The sequence below is a fragment of the Chelonoidis abingdonii genome, unplaced genomic scaffold, assembly GCF_003597395.2.
Source record: "Chelonoidis abingdonii isolate Lonesome George unplaced genomic scaffold, CheloAbing_2.0 scaffold0358, whole genome shotgun sequence".
Lineage (NCBI taxonomy): Eukaryota > Metazoa > Chordata > Testudines > Testudinidae > Chelonoidis > Chelonoidis abingdonii.
Genome location: NW_027424619.1, coordinates 9,293 through 32,191, shown reverse-complemented (window position 1 = coordinate 32,191; position 22,899 = coordinate 9,293). Strand labels below are relative to the sequence as shown.

At 52.3% G+C, this 22,899-nt stretch overlaps 1 pseudogene; it reads left to right on the top strand.

Annotated features, from left to right (window-relative positions):
* LOC116821279 (uncharacterized) overlaps positions 1 to 21,542 on the top strand; it is a 65,373-nt pseudogene extending 43,831 nt beyond the window's left edge.
* The last annotated feature ends 1,357 nt before the right edge of the window (positions 21,543 to 22,899 follow it).

The window sequence follows — 22,899 nt, the reverse complement described above, 5'->3', positions numbered from 1 at the left end:
ACGTGGTTTGCTGAAATCTCATCCCCTGGTGCTGCTGCAAACTCTGATCCCTTCCCTCATTCTGTAAAGAGGGTCTAAACTTACCATGCACAGGGCAATCACCCAGGATCCCAGAGTGTGACAGAGCCGCACCCTATCAGCAGTGAGTCGCTGGTGCTACGGGGCTGGAGCCCCAAGGCGAAAAACTAAGTGGATGCTGAAGCACCCACCGCAGCCCCCTATCAGCAACCTCCATCCTCCCTAATGCTCCTAACCACAGATGGGCTGCCGATTAGAAGTTTCCCCTCTCCCTTCTTGTGCCTCTTCACCTGCCCGCAACCAGCTGTTTTGTGGCATGCAGGAAGGAGGCTGAGGGTGGAGCGGAAGAGCGAGGACATGGCACAGACTCAGGGAAGGGGGCAGAAGGTGCGGCAGGATTGTAAGGCCCTGATGGAAGGCGTGCAGAGCTGGCGGTTGAGCGGGGCAGAGAGATGGGAGTCGAGCGAGCCCCTCTCTCTGCATATATGGAAGGCTCCCCTGCGTGAGGGTATTAGACTGAGCGCTCTTTTCTCTCACTTTTCCCCTCTAGGAGCAGTCAGGCCACACAGCAGCACCTGGCTCCTTCTCACCCCCCCTCACACTTTTTTGCGCCTGGGCAGGGGCTTGGACACCAGGTGAAAGCCACGATCGCCCCAGGGCACCTCAGCACAGTGTGCCGGCAAACAGACGTCGCCATTTCCACTACTTTTCACTTGGTTCAATTAACCTTGAGGTTCCTCAGCCCCTGAACAAAACAGTGGATTATCCATTCCCGTGGGAAAAGATTAAAGAACATAAGAAACAAGCCACACTGGGTCCAGACAAAGAAGGTCCGGGATGAGGCCCAGTGTCCTGTCTTTCTGACGGTGCCAGTGCCAGGGGCCCCATCGAGGCAACTGAACAGACCAGCAGGCAACGATCAACTGAACAGAACAAGTTCATCATCAATTATGAACTTATTACATCCTGTGGGGGACTGGCTGCTGTAGACACTGGGGATAGGAAATATGGGGTCGATGCTCGAGCGCTCTCTCGCGTACCATAGGTCCGCTGACTCTTGAACTTTCTTCCCTCCAGCCCGTGCTCCACTCCTGCTCTGCCCCAAGCCCCGACCCTCTCTACCATCACTGCCTACCCTGATTCCAACCCACCCCTGATCCAACCCTTCTCCAGAAGCCCCCTCCCACCTGCAGCTTGCTGCTCTCTGCCCTCACCCAAGCACTTTCCCCAGCTGCCCAACAGCTGATCAATGGCCCCGCCGAACAGCTGTGGATGTTGGGTTCTGAGCCCCTGCTATTTTTTTCTGTGGGGGTTTGAGCTCCGGAGCACCCCTGGAGTTGGCTCCTCTGCTGCTTAGAATCACAGGATTGAGCAGTGACCAAGTACAAACAGGGATTGACAATGACACTCTCTCTGTTTATCCCACACCATGTACCCTGCAGGACCCTAGTCTGAACTCCCCGCACACTCACTGCCCTCGGCCATTGAGCCCCAGTCCTCACCTGGGGGACAGAAGCTTGGTCTCCCTGCAGTCCCTGCTCTCTTTGCTGGGACTGACAAACATGGAGAAAATCAGTACAAGCCTTGCTGGGTGTGGTTGTGTTACAGGGTCACCTGCCCCCCCAGGGTATAGGCTGAGATCCCAGCACATTCCACAGGCCCCTGAGCCGCCATCAGGTGGACTTTCAGCCTCAGTCCATGTGGTGGGAGGCAGGTGGTGGCACTGAGTCATTGCCCTGGGGGTGCTGCTGGGGGAGGAGGGAGATTTGCCTGCTCACAGACTATTTTAACATTTAAAAAGCTTCAACTTTTTGAATCTCCGTGTCTAGTGTCATTAAATAGTTCTGATCTTACCAAAATATTGTCTGATCCCCCCTATAATTTCCCACAACTGTAAAAATTTTAATTGGAATGAAATGCTTAAATCCCAGATTGGTGTGGAGCTGTGAAAGTTTAAATCAGTAAATATGAATGTAACCCTTCTGCCTGTCAGAGTTGAGAGCAACAAGGGCAGGGTTCAGTATCTAGGGGTTCCATTTCAACAACACAATGCAAAACCAGCTCGAGCTCCACCCAGTGATATGGGCGCCTCTAAGAGGCAATACTTCCCCTCTCACAAACACAGAGTCTTAGTGTAGCAAACACCTTTCAATAAAGGAAGGAAACATTGCGGCATTATGTTGGGGAAACACAACAAACAGATTTCATAACACAAACTGTGAGCAAAAGACCCACCCCCCAAGTAAGTTTGGCAGTGTCCTTTTCCCCTCACGGTCTTAAGTCCAGCAAACCAACAGTCACCCCACCCACAGTTTCTATCCTTGGTCAGTGCAGCCTTCACAGTTCAGAGGCTCCTCTGCAGAGTTTACCTCCCAGCCTGGGTGGAGGTGGGGGTAGTTATGGGGGGACATCTTACATGCTCCGCTCCTTGGGTTGATGGCCAGTTGCCACAGCTCTCCAAGTCTTCTGCTTCTGCTCCAGTCTTCACCACCAGCTGTGCCTCTCTGCCAGCCATTCTGCGGGCTGCTCCTTTCCACCACCCACCCACTCCTCTCCCCTAGCCATGCCTCTCCGCTAGCCATCCTGCTAGCTGCTCACCAACTTGTCTTCAACCCCTCGCCCCTTAACACAGCTCTCAGTAACTTAAGCTCTTCAATGATTTCAGTTGTTAGTAGGGGGGCCTCCATTATAAAATCCCAAGTACCGTTCTACTAGCCTTGATTCACATAACCAGGATAACAACCTTTTATTACTCCTGCCCCAATAACAAAGAGACTGGGGATCCCACAGCAGCCAAAGTGACCTTTTGGGCAAGCAGTCCCATCATGCTAGGTGGGGTGGGTGTGCCCATGCGAACGAGATCAGCCCCTGAAGTCCTTTTCCACAGCTCACCACTAGATGTCAAGGTAGAGCTCCTCTGACTCTGCTTACATAAAAATTGCTTAAAATAAACATCTGTCAAAATTATATATTATAAAAAACTTCTGCCCAGCCTGACTATCACGCCTTAGACACCCAGCTCCTGCTCCTGCAGGCTCATCCTCACAGGGGGCTGCCTCAGTGACCCTCCACGGCAGCACAGGGGCTGATTGCAGGACTGGGGTCCTATTGATACTTTTTTACACTAAAGCCTCCAGGGGTGAAATTGGTTGGGTCCTTCCTGCTCAGCAAACAGCCTGAGTCATTTTCAGGAAAAGACACACCCAGTTGCTGCTGCAGGCGAGGCAGAGTGTGAATTCAGGAAATTGAAACTGTCCGTGTTCCACTGCCCAGAGGGAGCCATGGCTGCAGAGAACCCTGTGGAAAGTCTCCAGGAGGAAGCGACATGTCCCATCTGTCTGGAGTATTTCACAGAACCTGTCATTCTGGAGTGTGGGCAACATTTTCTGCCGAAGCCTGCATCAGCCAGTGCTGGGAGGGATCCGATACAGGCCGCCTCCTGCCCTCAGTGCAGAGAAACTGTGCAACAGAGAAACCTCAGGCCAACAGGCAGCTGGCAAATGTCCTAGAAATCGCCAAAACAGCTGAGTTTACAGGCAGCAAAGGGAGCAGGAGGGGACAGGTGTGTGAGGGAACACAAGGAGGCTCTGAAACTGTTCTGTGAAGAGGATCAAACCCCCATCTGTGTGGTATGCGACAGATCCCGGCTCACCGCGCTCACACGAGGTGGTTCCCATAGAGGAGGCTGCCCAGGAGTACAAGGTACAAGTTGCTGTCCAGTCTAATGGGTAATAACTTTGGATGTTAATTACAGGTTAAGGGTGTAACTGCCTCGTTCAGCTGTGGGGTAGCCTTCATTGCATGAAAGCTGATAGGGGAGTTACAAGCTGTGGCTGGTATTACTGGTTGTATCACAGTGTTTATTGATATTTGCATCCCCTACAGACCCCAGATGAGCTCTGACCTCGATTGTGGGGCGCCTTGCACAAAATCCAGTGAGGGCCAATCTCTGCCCTGAGCCATTTACAGTCCAACTGGACGGGACAGACAACGGGTGGGAGGGGAAACTGAGGCACAGTGAGGGGAAGTGACTTGTCCAAGGTGACTCAGCAGATCCATGTCAGAGCTGGATATAAAAACCTGGTTTTCCAAGGCCCAGTTCAATGCCCTAACCACTACCTACTCTGCCCCTTTCAGCAGCACTGAGCAGTGATGAAGTGCCGAGATTAGGAGGAAAAGACTCCTTGATACAGGCCCTAGGCCCAGCAGGGAGATGAGGTTTCCCACTTGGAATCTAAACTCCTGTGCTGCTCCACAAGGGATTAAACTCAGATGCTGCCGGCCTCCACACCCACAAGGGCTCCAAACAGCTCAGGTCCATGCCAAGTACCACTGAGATTCGAATTATCTTCAGCAAAACTAAGCCTTGGGCAGTGTGGACCAGTGTCAGTCTGACCTGTTCTCGTGTTTTCATGGACAAGGTCCAGCCAAGGTGGTTACATTAGTCCCACCAGGCAGCCTTTTGAAATCTCCCAGAATCCACTGCTTCCAGAGTCTTTGCTAGGGATTTTGGGGTAACTACCCAGAGGCCATTGCCACGGAAAGGGGCTAGGACAGCACTAGGGCAAACTCTAGCTGTTCCTAACACAAATCAAGGCATCTAATGGGGTTAGCCCTACTCCAACCAGTCCAATCTCCAGGGGTACAGGGCTGAAAGTCAATGGGGCTGGATTCTTTTGAGCATCCCAGCCCATATGGCTGCCCCCGGTGGCTTATGGGGTTGGTATCAGTGTTCGTTAAGTCTTCTCATGGGACACCAGTTTTCCACTGGTTCGATTCAATGGAGAGAGTGGGCGTAATAACTTCAATCAATCTGAATACAAAACCCGCCCAATTTCCATAAATAAGGTTTCATTTCCTTGGTGTCTCTGATGTCCTATCTCTACAAAGACCCACTGCTATACACAGTGTTGTTGTAACTGTGTTGGTCCCAGGATATTAGAGAGACAAGGTAGATGTTGTAATATCTGCTCATGGCCAGCTTCTGTGGGTGAATGACAAACTTTCAAACATACACAGAGCTCTTCTTCAGACCCACGGAAAAGTATGTTCCCCAGAGCTGAGTTGTGTGGAACTCTCTTACCAACAGGAGCTGGGCCAGCAGAAGATATTGCCTTACCCACCTAGACTATCTAGGAAGACTGACTATTATCTTGAATTTTGGGTGGAAAAACACCTCATCTCCCCCCTACAATCCTCAAAATAAACCCACCAAATCATTTCTGTTTGTCAGGAAAAAATACAAGCCCATTTGAAGACTCTGAGGGAAGAGAGAGAAAAAGCTTGCTGGGATTGAAAGTGACTGAAAGAAGAGGCCTGATATTGGTAGCGGTAGCGCCTATTGTTCTTCACCTGCTGGGACAGGTGGAGATTGTTTATTATGATTATCTTTATGTCTTGTGTGTGTTTCTCTGTGATCATGGATACTCTGTGTGGTGTGTATTGTGTACGGTGTGCATATCCAAATGTCTTCTGAGAGAGACAACAGATATTCTGCGGACTCTAAAGATGCATCCTTTTAATTAGAGCTATTACTAACCCTTTGGTTTTCACGCATTTCTCCAACTGCAATGACTGTATCAGTAACATGGAGACCACCTTTCGAGGATGGGGCCAAAGGAAGTGTTAGAATCATTCCCTGTGTCACAGTGTATAGTCAAGTTCGGATGTGAAGATGGTGGTTTTGAACTTCAGTTCAAGAGAGTATTACGCCCACCGCTCTCCAGAGCCAGCAGCTGGAGGCTGTGCAACTTGGCACCAGAGGTCTGCCTACGAAGCTCCCAATGGAGCGGACTTTCAGCATGAATTCGCCAGCAGCTCACATCAAGTTGTCCGACACTGACATAACTCCCGTGTGCTGTGGATGGACTCTTGCTCTTGGCTTGCCCTGGCGTTGTCCCTGATCTATTGCTGCAGTACTGTTATCTGACTCCACTATACCCTTCTGTGGTGCTGACTCCACCTCCGACCGATCCGTGGCTGGCCTCAGCACTGATTCATCAGCCATTGCATGACTCTTGATCGGATTACCCTACCTCGCTGAGTCCCGACTTTGATCCAGCTCTGACTTTGCGCAGTGCCGCATTTCCAACTGCCAGCTCTGATCCACCAGGCCTGCTCATTCTGGGTCTCTCACATTTTAGAGATTGTAAAGAAACTCTCTCTTGTAAGACTGTATAAAAGGTCATCAGGCTCCGTCCATGTTCCTGACCAGCCCTTTCCTTATTTCTTATAGAAACAGACAGAAACTGAGAGGCAAAAGATTGTGTCTGAATTTCAGAAACTCCAGCAGTTCCTGGAGGGACAAGAGCGACTCCTGCTGGCCCAGCTGGAGAAGCTGGATGAGGAGATTGTGAAGATACAAAGTGAAAATATCACCAAACTCTCCAAGGAGATTTCTTGTCTCAGTGAGCTGATCAGTGATCTGGAGGGGAAGTGTCAGAAGCCAGCAAGTGAATTCCTGCAGGTGAGACTGAGCTAGAAACATCCCAATTCCCAACACGGGGACAGGACAAATCCTGAACTAGGGGCACAGGGATCCAGCAGTCAGAGATCTCAGTGTAACTCAATGTGTGCATTGGTGAAATGTGAATGACGATTGTTCTTTGCAGACTCACATACACAAAGATATTAGAGATGGAAAAGCCCCATTAGCTCAGTGAAACCACAGCCCCGGGGCCAGAGCAAGGCTGATTTTCCCTGTATTTGCAAAATCTCTTGCCTTGAATCCCATGTGTGTGTCAGGTGGTACTGAGATTTTTTTTAATCTCTCTCCTGTCTCTCTCCTCTAGGATGTCAAAAGCACCTTAAGCAGGTATGTGGCTCTCTCTCACTCCCACACATACTTGGCAATGCTGAGAAAGAGCATGGAGATGATGTTAGCACTGCATCTCCACAGCAACATGTGTGGGGAAGGTCACATTTTGGATACAAATCTCTCAGATAAACTTAATCCTGAGATTCTCACCCTGGAATTCTCCATTCAGTGGGAAGGACTGACCTAAAGTATTTGCAAGAGATGTCACATCCACGGGGGACTGGCTGCCTCAGGATTGTGGGGATGGAATATGGGCCTGTCACTGCTGGGGCACTGGTCACTATTCAACCCAGGCAGCAGTGGTCAAGAGTCTTTTCCAGCCTAAGGGTTGTTAGGAGACCTGTGTGAAATGAGGTGGGGAGGGAGGAATTGGCGTCTCAGTCTAGTTCCTAGTGGACAGATTTCTACAGCACTTCACATAGGAATTGCTTGTCCCTCAGAACATGGCGGACAAGGAGTAAATTGGCCATGGAGACTCACTTCCCCTTTTGTCCCCAGGGCTGAAGAATATTAATGAGTCCTTTGAAAGGAAGGTTGTACGGCCATGGGCTGTGTTGCACCTACTCTGAGGCTGGGAGAAGTCGAGGAATTCTGACTCCAGGCATATTAGAGCCGGGACTCACTAGCCCGAACTCCTAATGAATCACCCAATGAAATATAATCACGTGAACTTGTTTCTTTCTAGGTGTGAGAAGAGGAAGTTCCAGCAGCCAGAGGAGATTTCTCCTGAACTGAAAGAGCAAGTCAGCGATTTCTCCCAGAAAACGATTGTGCTATCGGCGACTCTGAGGAAATGCAAAGGTACCTAAAATGGATCTAGGAATGGAACTTGGGATGAACCTGTGAGACTGTGGGAAGAGAATGGTGCTGGTCAATTGGTTCACACTTAGGTGATGGTTCTATTCAATATTAGGTGAGAAGGCCAGACACTTGGTCTGGGACGTTCAGGTTGATCAATTCAAACCATGTCTGCACCAAAAAGATGCCTTGCAATTACAATTACAAAGTAAGAAATGACTCACAGACTTTAAGGTCAGAAGAGACTCTCATGATCCATCTGCTGTGGCTGAATTACTGAAGTCCTCAAATACTGATTTAAAGATTTCAAGTTACAGAGACTCCACCATTTATTCTAGTATAGGATCTGTACAAAAACCAAACCAAAACAAAAACAGGGTCTCTGGCAATTTGACTTGGTGGAAGATTCCTTCCCTATCCCAAATATGTTGGTCAGTTGAGCATTTCAGCAAACCTAATAGCAAGACACCTGGGAAAGAATTTTCTCTAACTCAGAGCCCTCCCCGTCTAGTGCCCCATCACCAGCCATTGGGTATTTGGTATGAGCCATCGCATATAGAAAGAAGTGCTGGCCAGTTCCCTTCTCCCGGGGCATAGGCTGGTCATGTGGGATTTTTCCTATGAAGCTCTGATTACCCCTTACAATGTCTGACATATTATACACATCTAAATTGCATATGTATTAGTTCTTTTCCAATCACCTTTGAGTGATATGAATATGAAGTACCTTATATAGGTCATACACTGCACATGCATGAACATTTCATCAAGTTATTTACATATTCTTGTTCTCTTCTCTCATTGATTTATTACCACTGATTATGCACACATCACTTTGACCCTTGTCTCCGCACAGGGGGTATTGGACTTCTCTGTGGCTTGATGCACAGCCCCACTCAGCCCAGCTCCAGCCCTTCAGTGGTGCCTCCACTGCACAGCCCCCCTCAGCTTAGCTCCCTCCAGACCCTCAGTGTTGGCTCCATATTGCACAACTCCCCTCAGCCTAGCTCCACAGCAGCAGCAGGGATGAGAGACAAAGGAAAGCCACTTTGGGGAGCCACCAGAGGTGAGCCCCCCTGTCATGGAGTCCTCGGGCGATGCTCTGGAACTGCTTCCCACAAAGCCAGGCAGGACTTTGAGCAGCCTCCTCTCCCTTAGAGCAGACTGTCTTCTGGGCAAGAAGCTCACACGTCTTCACCTCCTGGGTCTCTCCTTGGAGCATTCAGCATCCTCTGCCGCTCCGTGCTCGTCGCTTCCACGGAGCCCACCCGGCCGGTTCCTGGGGACCAGAGTCCTCTGCCACTCTCAGTCGACGTGTCTCACCATCCAGTAAACAGGTTTTTCTTGTGTAGGAACCGTCTAAACGGAGTGCTAGTACTGCGAAGACCCTTGCCGGGTCCATTTAGGGGCAGTAGCCAACCCCCGTGCACTTCACTCCTCCTCCCCGACAGCTCCAACTGAACCCTCCAGCCCCTTCCTCTGCTCAGTTGCCTTTCCAGGCAGGATTCACCTGGATCTCTTTGTCTCCACACTCAGTTGCCCTTGCAGAGAGGGCCCAGGCTCAGTGCTAGAACAGTGTCAGGCATTTTTGCATGCCTTTGCTCTGCGCAATCACACCCTTATTCCCACCTGATACTTAACGCTAGGGCATGAGGCACCAAGCGTATTCAGAAAACTATAACATTCCGTTGTCCCACCCCCCACACAAGAAATCTTCTTTTCCTCCCTAGCTCACAACAAGGACCCTGCCTTAGCAGGATTGTCCTGTTCGGACGGCAGAGGATGTTCCACCCACTGGGATAACCGGCCTGGAGGGTTGCCCTTATACTTGATGGTGGGAAACCAGATTCCCTGAGGACCCATCTCTACTTCCCAATCCAGCTGTGCATGATGGGGATCTCCTGAAGGGTCATCAGATGGGCGAGACATGGGGTAAGTGTTGTTAGAGGTGGCAACCACACACACTTTCCTCCTCCATACGCATTGTATTTAAGCACGAATATGTGCGAGTATTTACATTGATATATGGTTTTAGAGTTACTATTATTTCCGTGCCCCTCTACAAAAGATTTGACTGTGCAGTGAAGTAATTCAAAAACACTACGGGAGTTGAATGATTTATTTTTTTTATATTTTACTACCTAGCAGTATGGTTTTTTTTAGGTGAACATTTGTGTGTATTTATGGGTTGACTTGATGAATGACTAACCCCCGCGTCATCCTAGTTTAAGTATTTTTCAGTTGTCGTCACACACATGTGCTGCCTACCCTGGCCAAATGGCCCAAGTAGGTAATTACTTTATTATAGTCTTATATGATCTGGTTCAGGGTACGACAAAGAGTGATGGAATGGCAAACAATGCGTCTCGGGGGTGATAGAAGGATAATCTCTTTTCATTGTGTGTCCTGGGTTATGAGCTTGCAGGAGTTGTGCCATTTGCTGGAGATCCTAATGCGGAGAAGAGAAGGTTTATTATGTTTAATTTCTGAGTGTGTCTCTGGCCTCTAGTTCTGTCTGTCATTGATGAACCATTTAGTGTGTTCAGTTATGGGCTGCTGTTACAACTATGAGCCTGAAAATTCGTCTCCTTTTCTCCTTCCCCACCAGACACTTTGCTGGAGTAACAAAATTCGGAACCCTCGGACACACGACAGGAGAGTTCTCTTCAGTTGATTTGCTCATGTCTGTTCCCGTGTTGCCGTGTCGCCATGTTGCACCGTGCTGGAAGTGTTCCCCTCAGTACTTGGTGGGCACCTGCGATTGGATTCAGGCAGTCTAGGTGTTTTGCGCCCAGCAAAAATTTTTTGGCTGCCCCCACCAAGGCCCCACCACCCCCGCATGCGCTCTCTCTCCCCCCTCCTCCAGCCCCCAGCCCTAGGCTCCCACTCAAGATGGATCTCCGCTTCCGCACACGGCAGCTGAGCTGCCCAGCTGCGATCGTTTCCCAGTGGTTGCGCTTGAGCACGCGAGCGAGTACTTCCAGGGGGGTCGCTGCAGCGGCGCACGGAAACGACGGCTCCTCCTGGGCTTTGCGCCTGCTGCGTGGCAGTGGATCAGTTCGTGCTCACTGCCTCACCCAACCTGCTGGTGGCGGACCTGACGGATGCTGCTCTTCAGCCTCACGGTCCTGGCCCGCCCTTGCGGGTGGAAAGCGAGGATCCCGGCTGCAGGGGCTACCGTCAGACGAGGCCCAACTGGCCGCTCACCTCTAAATCCGTCCCCTCTCGCCCCGGGCCCAGCCTGGAGCAGCGTTCGGCTCGCGCGCGACGAGGCTCCAGAGTGTGTGGACCATGGGAGTGGAGCCGAGCCCGGGCTGCGCTGCAAGGCTCCAGAAGCAGTGAGGCGCGAGGAGGAGGAACAGGCTGGGTATGTGGGGGAGGTCTGCGCTGCGTCCACTGCTGAGTGTCCCCATGTGGCACAGCATTTCCCTTCCCAGTGACTGTGTAGGCGCCGCGGCAGGCAGGTTGTCGATCCGGCTCACACGCATGACGGCGAATGCTTTTTGTCCTCAACAAAAAGAAAACGATGTGTGTGGGGGATTTTGCCGCCCTTAACTAGTCCGCACTTCGCGATGGTGCCTGCATGTTTTGTCTTTGGCGTGGCTCATATTCTGAGTTAACCCGTTGTTGGATGGCAACTTATGTATGGAACTGGACACCGTGCAGCCGTCTCGATGATCTCGGACTGTGTATAAAAAGATCGCATCCGCTTAGCAACAAACTGTTTGAATGATCGAGCGAAAGCTGATGCCCCTGTGGCATGTTGATATTAGTGAGCTCACTGAGACAGCTGCTCCTGTTGTGGTGAGAGTAATACCACCTTACGGTAGTTCTTGCTTGAATTAGCTGAATGGAAAGCCCGGAAGACTAACAGAACTCGTCTAACCCCTATACTAAGAACATTGCTGCTGTTTTGAATGATTTAGAAGTTATAGGGATTCACGTGCCTTGAACTTAACCTAAGTCCCCACTATCTGAAAGCTCTGATGTGTATATCCTCAGGCCAAAAGTTGAGCACGACTGGACGCTGATCCCTGGTCCTATGCCAGTTACCTAGTCATGGCCACTTTACTCGTTCAATAGTAGAAAATTGCTCTTCCATTTGCGGTTTAAGAGTCACTGTCACCCCACTTTGTGTGCAGACAATACCCGCTTCCCGCATCGAGACCTCTTCCAAGCTGTGTGGACAAAGATTCAGTAGATTGTCTGAGTCAGTATTACAGTCATGCACGTCGATGACTCCCACGAGCTCTTACTATTTGCCTCACTAAGGGCTTTATCCAATGGTCGCCTATCCTTCGATACCGTCTGCTCGCTTCCCAGAGGCTATGGACCAGATTTGTGTGCTTGTCAGGAGTTCATGCTATTCTGTATTCTGGTCACTGAGGAATAAGAGATCACTTAAGAATAAGCTACCTCAAAGACTGAAGCTATGCCTACGGTTGCAAGACAGTTCTGATTCCTGCAAGCCCTCTGTGATATTGGGGACACATATTGATTCTGCAGTCCTCAAAGCCCTGCACAAAGGTTAAAGCTATTGTGGAGCTCCCCCCCTCAATGTAAGCGCGCTGTTTCAGACAACTGAACTAGTATGGAACGTTCCTCTCACATTAGCCACACTGCTAACCTTCATGAATCTCTCTCTGTGGCTCACCACCCTGCACCCGGTCGTAGGTGTACATCCCAAGCAACATGCTCCAAGGGGTCCTGTTCAGTGATCAGGCCCCATCTTTGGAGCTGGTGTCTGATGCATCAGACATGTGGGACATTTTCAGACCCCAGGGCTGTGGTCTTTGCAGGACCTGAGCTCCCTTCACATAAACGTCAAGAACTCAGGGTGTGGACTGTGCATATGGCCTTCCGCTCTCACCTGAAACGGCAAGGTAGTCAGGGTTGTCACAGACAACATGGTCTTGATGATTCTATATCAACAGGCAAGGCAGGGCTCGAACCTCTGCTCTCTGCCACGAAGCACTCAGACTCTGTTGGACTTCTGTATAGCCACGACATCCACCTAAAAGCCTTTCACCTGCCGGTGCCCAGCATGTGAGCGTGGATCACTTGAGCAGAAACTTTTCCTCTCAGCACGAGTGGTCTCTACACTCAGAGTGGCCCACCAGCTCTTCCGAAGGTGGGGAACTCCCCAGGTGGACCAGTTCGCAACCCAGCAGAACTGACAATGCCCCCGGTTCTGCTCCAGGGGGGCCTAGGGAGCGGAGCTATCTCCGGTGCCTTTATTCCTGTCCTGTCAGGCCGGCTTTTTATGCCTTTTCCCCGTTCCTGCTGATCAGCAGGTCCTGGAGAAAATAAAAAATGGACTAAGTCAGGGTCCTCCTCATTGCCCGGGCATGGCCCAGACAGCACTGCTACGGGACCCTCTTGGGCCTGGGTGGCTCCGCCATGGCCGTTGCCGCTCCACTCAGACCTGCTCTCCCAGGACCAGGGCCTGCCTCCTCCACCCCAACCTAGCAGCTCTTCACCTCACTGTTGTGTATTTTGGTTTGTCTGGTTTTTGTTCCTATGGCAACTGAGTTAGATTATTAGGTAATAGCTCAGCCAGTTTCAGCCGCCTAGGCTAGCTTCTGTATCTGTAAATAAAATGGTAATTTTGTTAGCTGTCTGCTCTCTGGCCTCAAGTGATTTCTTCCTAAACCGGCTGCCCCCAAGGAAAAAACAAGTGGCGACGATGGATGGGGATTCCGGTGCTGCTCAGTAGTAACAGAAGGAAGTAGAAGTCAAGGTAAAGAACAAAAACTGCTTGTTTGCACTGACTGTGAAAGTGAAACTAAAATCATGGCTACTCTGACCAGGCCACTGGAACCTTTTGATGAGAATATAGAGCAGTGGCATGTGTATACTGAGCATTTTGAGCTTTTTGTTATTGCAAATGACATTACAGAAGCGAAGAAGGTGCCAATATCTTAAGTTTTGTAGGGGCTAAACCTACTCCCTGCTACGCAGCTTGCTACACCCTGTTAAGCCTGAGACTAAATCTTACAGTGACATTGTGGAAATCCGGAGTCCCATTTTTCTCCAAAACCACTGGTAATTGCTGAAAGATATCGGTTCCACAAAAGAGACCAAAAAGAAGATGAAACAGTGTACAATTTGTAGCAATTTTAAAAAAGCTAGCAGAACACTGTGAATTTAAGGAGATGTTAATGATGCCTGCGTGAACAGGTTAGTGTGTGGCCTCTACAGTGAAGCTATATGGTCATGAAGCACCTACTGATAGAGGCTCAGCTTACATTACAGAAGGCTGTTGATATTGCTGTCTCCATGGAACTGGCTACTCAAACCTGGAAGGGAGGTGCAATACATCTGTGCATCCCCTTAGGGTGCAAAAAGTGTCACAAGACTACCGACCAAAAACTGTGCAGAGTCAGGAATGTTACCTGTGTGGTAAGCCGGGTCACCAGGCATCAGAATGCTGGTGTAAGGACCTGGTGTGTCGACACTGTGGCAAAAAGGGACACATTGAGTGTGCCTGTAAACAAAAGAAAAAGAGGCCTGTGGTCTGGCCGACAAAAGAGGAACCCTGCATGCATACCCTAGAAGCAGACCCGGATGATCAAGGTGACACCCAGCATCTCAAGAGAGTGCCACTGCATGTTTTTGTCTTTGGTCAGTGAGTGGCTCACATGAATCCTGGGTAACCCCGTTGTTGGATGGCAAACCTATACGCATGGAACTGGACACCTGATGCAGCCAGACTCCCTCGGTATCTGAGACTGTGTATAAAGAAAAGCTACAGCATCTTCCGCTTAAGCAACAAAAACTGTTCCGAAGATGTATACGGAGAAAGCTGTGCCCATGTTGGCACTATTGATGTTAGGTGGAGCTCAATGGACAGGCTGCTAAATTGCCACTGTTTGTGGTGAGAGGTAACTACCCAGCCTTAATGCGTGTATGGTTAGGTCTTGGCTTTGGGGAAGATTCAGTGAACTGGCAGAAGTGCACGGATGACTAAAAGAAGAAACTAAGTCTGAAATGCAACCCTATACTTAAGGAAAACATGCTGCTGTTTTTGGAGAGGATTTTGAGAAGTATGAAGGAATCCACTGTGACCTTGAAACATTAACCTGACAGTCCACCAAAATATCTGAAAGCCCCGAACTGTGCCATATGCATCAGGCAAAAGTTGAAGCAGACCTGGAAGTGTGTCTCTGGGCCTCTCAGTCTGTTCTGTCATGATGAAAACAGTTCTATGTGTTCAGAGTGGGGATGCTGTTACAAATATGAAAGCCTGAAATCTCGTCTCTTTTCTCCTTTCCCCCACCAGACACTCTGCTGGAGACACAAATTGGGAAACCCCTAGGAGCACACAGACAGGGTGAGTTCTTCTTCCAGTGATTGCTCACGTCTATTCCACAATAGGTGTGCGTGCTCGCTACGTGCACCAGTGCTGGAAGTTTTTCCCCTAGCAGTACCCTTGTGTGGGGAGCAGCCCCTGCGACTCCTGGATTCAGGGCCACCTCTAGGTTTTTTACCGCCCCAAGCAAAAAAAATTTTGGCTGCCCCCACAGCCCAGCCCAACCCGCCTACCACAACCCCAGCACTGGGCTCTCTCTCCCCCCGTCACCCACACCCGAGCCGCCCCAGCACTAGGCTCCCCACCCCCAAATGTGGGATCTGATACCAGCACACGGCAGCTGAGCTCTGGCCCAGCCGCAACTCTGTCCCCATGCGGGTGGAGCTGCTGGGCGGCGTGGAGCGGGAGTACTTCCAGGTGGCAGTGCAGCTGCGGGGTGGCACGGAGAACACGGCCCCCTCCCTGGGCTTCACGGCGCTGCTGGTAGCCAAGGTGGATCAGTTCGTCCTCACCACCCTCACCCCCGACATGCTGGCGGCCAAGGACCTGGAGAGCCCTCCGGACCTGCTGCTCTTCAGCCTCACGGTGCCCTGGCCCAGCCCCGGCGGGTGGGAAGACGAGGATCTCTGGCTGCGGGGCTACCTGCTCAGCACCGACAAGCCCAGCCGGCCGCTCACCTCCTCACACACTCCAGGATCCCCTCTCACCCCCGCAGCCCAGGCCCTGGAGCCAAGAGTGTGCTGCGGTGGTGGCGAGAGAGGCTCCTGGAGTGTGTGAGGAGCCAGGTAGGGAGGGGGAGCCGAGCCCGGGCTGCGGCTGCGAGAGGGGCTCCCGGAGAGTGTGAGGAGCCAAGGAGGGAGGGAAGCGGGGCCTGGGATGCAGGGAGGGGAGAGGGGTCCTGCTGCTGCTGCCACTCTGAGTCTCCCCAGGGTGGCACAGCGTTTCCCTGCCCAAGTGGACTGTGCAGGGCGCTGCCGGGCAGGGCAGGGGGTGCGGATCCCGGCTCACGCGCTTACAGGGCAAATGGCTTTTTGTCACTCCAAGCAAAAAAGGGGGAAAAAAGGGGCAGGGGGATTTTGCCGCCCTTTAGAAAGTGCTGCCCCAAGCACATACTTGTAGGGCTGGTGCCTGGAGCCTGCCCTGCCTGGATTGGTGCTTGGCTGGTGCAGTATAAAGGGAGCTGCCCCACGCTCCAGAGGCAAGCCACCGCTGGGATCACCGCAGTCGCCACCGGCATGGTACTGGTCTCGGGAACTTTCCTGACACCACTCACTGCCCAGCGACCATTCAGGGCCCAGTCCATGTGGATCACTTTCAATGCCAGCCAGACTGTTTGGATGAGTGCCATCCAACCAGGACTCCCGGCACCGCTCCTCTTCGCAGAGCAAATATCAACGGGACTGTGGCAGAGGTCACCAGCAGTCCTCATCTCGAAGGAGGTACCGCAGTTGGTCGCAGCACGATCGTCAATGCCGTTCCCGCTCGGACTCCTGCTCCAAGTCTCCAGCAAGGCACCGTAGCCCCAGGTGTCGATCGCTGGCATCCCGCTGTCGTGGGTCTGCCCGTTGAGACCGATCACAGAGCAGCTACTACCGTTGGTGCCGTTTCTCCGCATTGACATCGTGGTCCCGTTTCCGATGCAGATCCCGACACCACCTCTACTCCCAGTCCAGAAACAGCAGTGGGTCATATGCCAGCCCGACCTCTGCTCATGGCCGTTCATCTACAGGCCAGGTTAGTCAACTCAAACAGCCAGATCCGCCGGTGCTGCAGCAAGTGCGATGGCACTGAGCATCATGGCCAGCCCAGTGGTACCAATGGTCACCGTGGCCTCTGGCGCAGCCCTTGGTGTGGGCTTGCGCTGTGACCGGGTCATTGGAAGCATCGTCAGTCTTCGCTACACCGCCGGGAATGGAATCAGTGGGACCCGTGTCCTCAGTACTGTGCCTGGAGTCCGACCAGGTGGTGGATCCTCTGGTACTGGCCAACACGCAAAGCATTGCACCAGCCTCCTCGCCCTGTCCGGAGGACCTGATTGTGACCACACACACCCCATCCCGCAGGAGGACTAGGTCCTCACTGTGCCAAATTCAGTGCTCACCACCCTGCGGTCGTGGTACGCCCCAAGCAACATGCTCCAAGGGGTCCTGTTCAGGGACAGGACCCCGTTGTTGGAGCTGGTGTCCGATGCATCAGACCTGGGCTGGGGGGCCCATGTGGGGAATTTTCAGACCCCAGGGCTGTGGTCTCTGCAGGACCTGACCCTTCACATAAATGTCAAGGAACTCAGAGCGGTAGGACTGTGCATATGGCCTTCCACTCTCACCTGAACGGCAAGCTAGTCAGGGTTGTCCCAGACAACATGGTCTTGATGTTCTATATCAACAGGCAAGGCGGGGCTCGATCCTCTGCTCTCTGCCACGAAGCACTCAGTCTGTGGGACTTCTGTATAGCCCACGACATCCACCTAAAAGCCTTTCACCTGCCGGGCACCCAGAATGTGAGGGTGGATCGCTTGAGCAGAAACTTTTCCTCTCAGCACGAATGGTCTCTACACTCAGAGGTGGCCCACCAGCTCTTCCGAAGGTGGGGAACTCCCCTGGTGGACCTTGTTCGCAACCCAGCAGAACTGACAATGCCCCTGGTTCTGCTCCAGGGGAGCCTAGGGAGTGGAGCTTTCTCCGGTGCGTTTATCCTGTCCTGTCAGGCCAGCTTCTTTATGCCTTTCCCCCATTCCTGCTGATCAGCAGGGTCCTGGAGAAAATAAAAATGGACTAAGTCAGGGTCCTCCTCATTGCCCTGGCGTGGCCCAGACAGCACTGCTACGGGATCCTCTTGGGCCTGGTGGTGGCTCAGCCATGGCCGTTGCCGCTCTACTCAGACCTGCTCTCCCAGGACCAGGGCTGCCTCCTCCACCCAAACCTTGCAGCTCTTCACCTCACGGTGTGGCTGCTCAGTGGCTAGGTGGCAAGGAAAGTACGTGCTCGGAACAGATCCACCGTGTCCTCCTCGAAAGGAGATGGCCCTCCACTTGCCGCTCTTTCTTGGCGAAATGGTCTTGGTTTTCCATGTGGGTGGCAGACCAGGGTGTGCTCCCAATGGCTGCCCTGATCCAGCTTATCCTTGATTACCTCCTCCACCTGTGGGCCTATGGCCTGGCACCCTCATCTGTCAGGGTGCACCTGGTGGCCATATTGGCCTTCCATCCCCTGGTGCAAGGACACACAGTATTTTCCCATGCTTTAACTGGTTGGTTCCTTAAGGGTTTGAACCATTTTTACCCATATTCTAAACCCGTGTCCCACTGTGGGACCTGAACCTGCTGCTGGTTCATCTTACGGGGCCCCCTTTTGAACCATAACCACGTGTTCCTGGTCTCACCTCTCACGGAAGGTGGCCTTCCTGGTTGCTATCACGTCGGCCAGGCAGGTCTGTGAGCTCAGGTCCCTGACCTCCAAGCCTCCATATACGGTCTTTGATAAGGACAAGGTCCAGCTCTGCTCACACCCCGCGTTCCTCCCAAAGATGGTCTCTGCCTACGACATGGGTCAGGACATTTTTCTACCGGTCCTCTGCGCCAAACCTCATGTGACTATTGAGGAGCGCCATCTCCACATGCTCAATGTGAGATGAGCTCTGGCTTTCTACCTCGAGTGGACCAAGCCATTCAGAAAGTCCTTGCAACTGTTCATTGCGTTGGCCGATCGTGCGAGGGACTAGCCAATTTCCACTCAGCGGCTTTCTAATTGGATCATTTCATGCATCCGCTCCTGTTATGAGCTGGCGGATGTCCCCCCCGCCGCCCATTGTGAGGGCACAGTCGACTCGGGCACAGACCTCGTCAGCTGCCTTCATGGCCCATGGCCCTGTACAGGACATTTGTAGGGCCGCCACCTGGTCTTCAGTTCACACGTTCACCTCGCACTATGCAATAGTCTCCCAATCCAGGGATGATGCCAGCTTTGGCAGGGCGCTACTCCGTCTCGAGAACTTGTGAACTCCTAACCACCTCCAGCACATATAACTCAGAATCACCTATTGGAATACACATATATATATGTTGGAGTACACATGATCAATCACTTGAAGAGGAAAAGACAGTTACCTTTTCCATTTTTCGAGATGTGTTGCTCGTGTCTATTCCACATCCCGCCCTCCTTCCTCTTTGCCGAAGTTGACTGGCAAGAAGGAACTGAGGGTGGGGGGAATGTGCAGCTCCCCTTATACCGCGCCAGGCAGGCACCACTCCAGGGGTTATGGGGGGCGCTCCCCAAGATGGGTACTGCTAGAGGGAAAACTTCCGGCACTATGGAATACACATGAGCAACACATCTCGAAGAACACCAGTTACGGAAAAGGTAACTGTATTTTTGCAGCTGGAGATTGTCTCTAAATTATGAGAAAATTCCAGTGAAATCATCTTCATGAGATTGTAATGAACGTTACCAACCAAATCAACAGTGGCCATGACACACACACAGCCCTACAAATAAACAGCGAGGAGATCCAGGGGCACTGGAACATGGGGGGCCAGAAGGCCAAGCCCACCCACTTTTTAACATGGGCATAATTTGGGGGCATGGGAACATGTTGCTCCCCCACACTGCAAGCCTTGGGCAGGCGTGGAGCATCACAGGCAGTGGCTGTGCTTCATGGTGGGGCAGCTGATCAGCTACCCCCTGTGTAGCACAGCATCTTCCCAGAGCTGACCCCTCTCAATGGCCCCACCTCTGCTCCTCTTCCTCGTGGACCCTCCACCTGCCCTGGATGGTGCACGCCGGAGAGTGGGGACATGGGAAGATAGAGGGTCAAGGCCTCTCCAGAGTGGCCAAGGCTCCCAGTCTGGCCAGGGGCAGGGCCTCGGCGAGAAGATGAAGAATGGGGCAGGGAAGGGAGAGGGCAAGTCCACAGGTGGTGCAACATAGTACTCCCCTCCCCAACTTCTACTAAGGTGCCGGAACACCTGGGGAGATCCCACGCTGACATCACACAAATAATCCTGACACCAACCTTAATGCTGAGTTCATGCCCATGCTAATGAACAAACCCTCTCCCTGAGCAGCACCTGAACAGAGCTCTCTGCTCCGAGGGCTGACACATCCCTCTGCTTTTTCCGGGTGCAGGGGGTCTCTCCATTGCTCTTCTCCAACGTCCTGCTTTTCCTCTGGGCAGGGCTGGGCTCTCCCATTGGAGCTGCTCCTTGCTTCCTGGATTGGGGAGATGCTCTTCTTCTAATGCTGGCAGCTCCTCCCTTCTCTCCGGGCTGGGGCTGGGGCTACTTCACTCAATGCCACCTCCTACTTTTTGGTGTTAAGCAGCTCTTCCCCAATGCTGCATCATCCTCTCTGTTCCCTGGCCTGGGAGTGGAGGCTGCATTAGAGGAGGGAGATTCCCTCTGGGGTTCAAAACTGTAGCTGCCTCCTCTTCTCCCTCCTCACTAAAACCTTCCTGGCTGTGTCTCTCCTGCTGGGAATGGAGCTGAACCAACAGGGGTAGCTGGGAGCTGAAGCTTATGCAAGCAAATGGGAAATTAATGAAGTGGATGTCCTTACAGAGACTGAGGAACTGCAGTGACGTCCCTGCTCAGTCTCAGGTGCCCAGGACAGAGGCAGCGACCTGGGATCCAGGCCTGTCCCAGCCAGGACAGGGCTGCTGGGGAGTGTGAGAAATGGTCCCAGCTTCACCCAGGACCAAGCTCTGCCCCTAACGCTCTGATTCTCTCTCCCCAGCGAATGTGACTCTGGATCCAGACACGGCTCATCCCGAACTCATCCTGTCTGAGGACCGGAAACGTGTGAGACGGGGAGACACACGGCAGCGACTGCCCAACAATCCTGAGAGATTTGACTCATGGGCCTGTGTGCTGGGCTGTGAGGGATTCACCTCGGGGAGACATTGCTGGGAGGTGGAGGTGGGGGATGCGGGAGGCTGGGCTGTGGGGGTGGCCAGAGAGTCTGTGAGGAGGAAGGGAGGGATCAGCCGTAGCCCTGAGAGGGGGGATCTGGGCTGTGGGTGCAATGGGGGGTTCAGTTCCGGGCTCTGACCTCCCCTGAGACCCCCCCTGCCCCTGAGCCGGGCCCCAGCAGGATCCGGGTTTGTCTGGACTGTGACCGGGGGCAGGTGACATTTATCGATGCTGGTGACCAGGCCCCGATCTTCACTTTCCCGCCGGGCTCCGTCCCTGGGGGGAGAATCCGACCCTGGTTCTGGGTGGGGCCAGGATCCCGGCTCAGACTGTGTCCCTGAGACACACGGCAGAGGGGGGCACCGGAAATCAGCCTCTCTAGCCTCATGCCCCCCAGTTTCTATGACCTTGGAGGACTCCCATCTACCCAGCCCCTTTCTCCTCATCTCTATGGCTGCTGGAAGCACCTCCCCCTCCCTCTCTGCAGCCTCAGGGATGGGGGGAGGAGGGGGAAGAACCCCTGGGGCTGCAGGAGGGGCCCTGAGGGGCAGAGGTGGGGGCTGGGCAGGGGGCAGCACTAACAGCCGGGCTGGGCACAGGCAGAGGTGGGGGTGGCAGGGACACAGCATTGATCAATCAGGGTTGGGGGGGTTGGGGAGAAGCAGCAGCAGCAGGGAGCGGTTTGTACAGATCTGTGGGATTAGATCTCATGGGGTCTCCCAGCCAGAGCTCCTGCCGCAGGGACCACGGTCACTACAGGGCAACTGGTAACATTGTAATGGTCACACACACCCATGGGGGGAGGGGGAGATGGGTGCAGATTGATGAAAACACATTATATAACCTTAAAAAAATCATCATTGGGTCAGTCGCATGATACTTTCTAAACTCCTGAGGCTGCAGCACTTGGGGAGGCAGGGACAGGGCGGGTTTAACCAGAGGGAATTAGAAGACGCAAGAAGAAAAATGTGAATGAAAATAAAAGAAGAATAAAGAGAGAGTCTATGAGAAATGGTGGAAAAGAGAAATGAGAAAAGGGACAGGAAAATATCCCTGCCAGGGGAACCAGCTGGGAGCAGCAAGAGGGGAAGGGATAAAATCAGGGAAAGAAGAGAGCAGCCGAGGGCGATGATCTGTGACAGGGAGGAGAGACACAAGGAAATAAACAGGGATGGAAGGTGAGGGCTAGAACAATAATGAATAGAAAAGGACAGTATGAAAGGAAAGGAACGTGAGCGGGAGGGGAGATTTATTACACATTACTGAAAGCAACACTGTAACTCATTAATTCCCTATATTAATTCCTGGACGACTGTCCTGTTGTTGTGCCATTAAGAAAACTGTTCTCAGTGGCTGGGGAATCTTCTTTCCATGCTGTGGTTATTAAGGCTCCTTCTCAGCTCCATTTACTTACCACCTTAAGTTACTTATTGTAAATAAAACATTACAAATAACACTGCTCTACAGCCAAAATGCTTCTGAAATAAATGTAGTCAAACTTTACTAATTCTGGTTCACTGAGGCTATGGCTACATTAGAAATTTCAAAGCGCTGCCACGGCAGCGCTTTGAAGCGTGAGTGTAGTCGGAGCCGCAGCGCTGGGAGACAGCTCTCCCAGCGCTGCTTGTAAACCACATCCCTTATGGGTGTAGTGTGCAGCGCTGGGATCCCCGCTCCCAGTGCTGCCGCCCTGATTACACTGACCCTTTACAGCACTACATCTTGCAGCGCTCAGGGGGGTGTTTTTTCACACCCCTGAGCGCGAAAGTTGCAGCGCTGTAAAGTGCCAGTGTAGCCAAGCCCTGAGAACGAAAATGATGCTTAAAATTGTTGACTGGCTCTAGTCCAGCTGTTGGGCTCCAGACTATAGCAGTGGAATCTCCTGGCAGGTGATGTTAGGGTTTCCATGTTCTGTGACCGTCAAAAGGATCTTTTCCCATTCCTCTTCATGGAAGGTGATCTTGTAGCCTGCAACAACATCGATGGTGTGATGGCAGCCCTCAACATCGTTCACGATCCAGATGAGTGGAGACTGTTCATTGATTCATC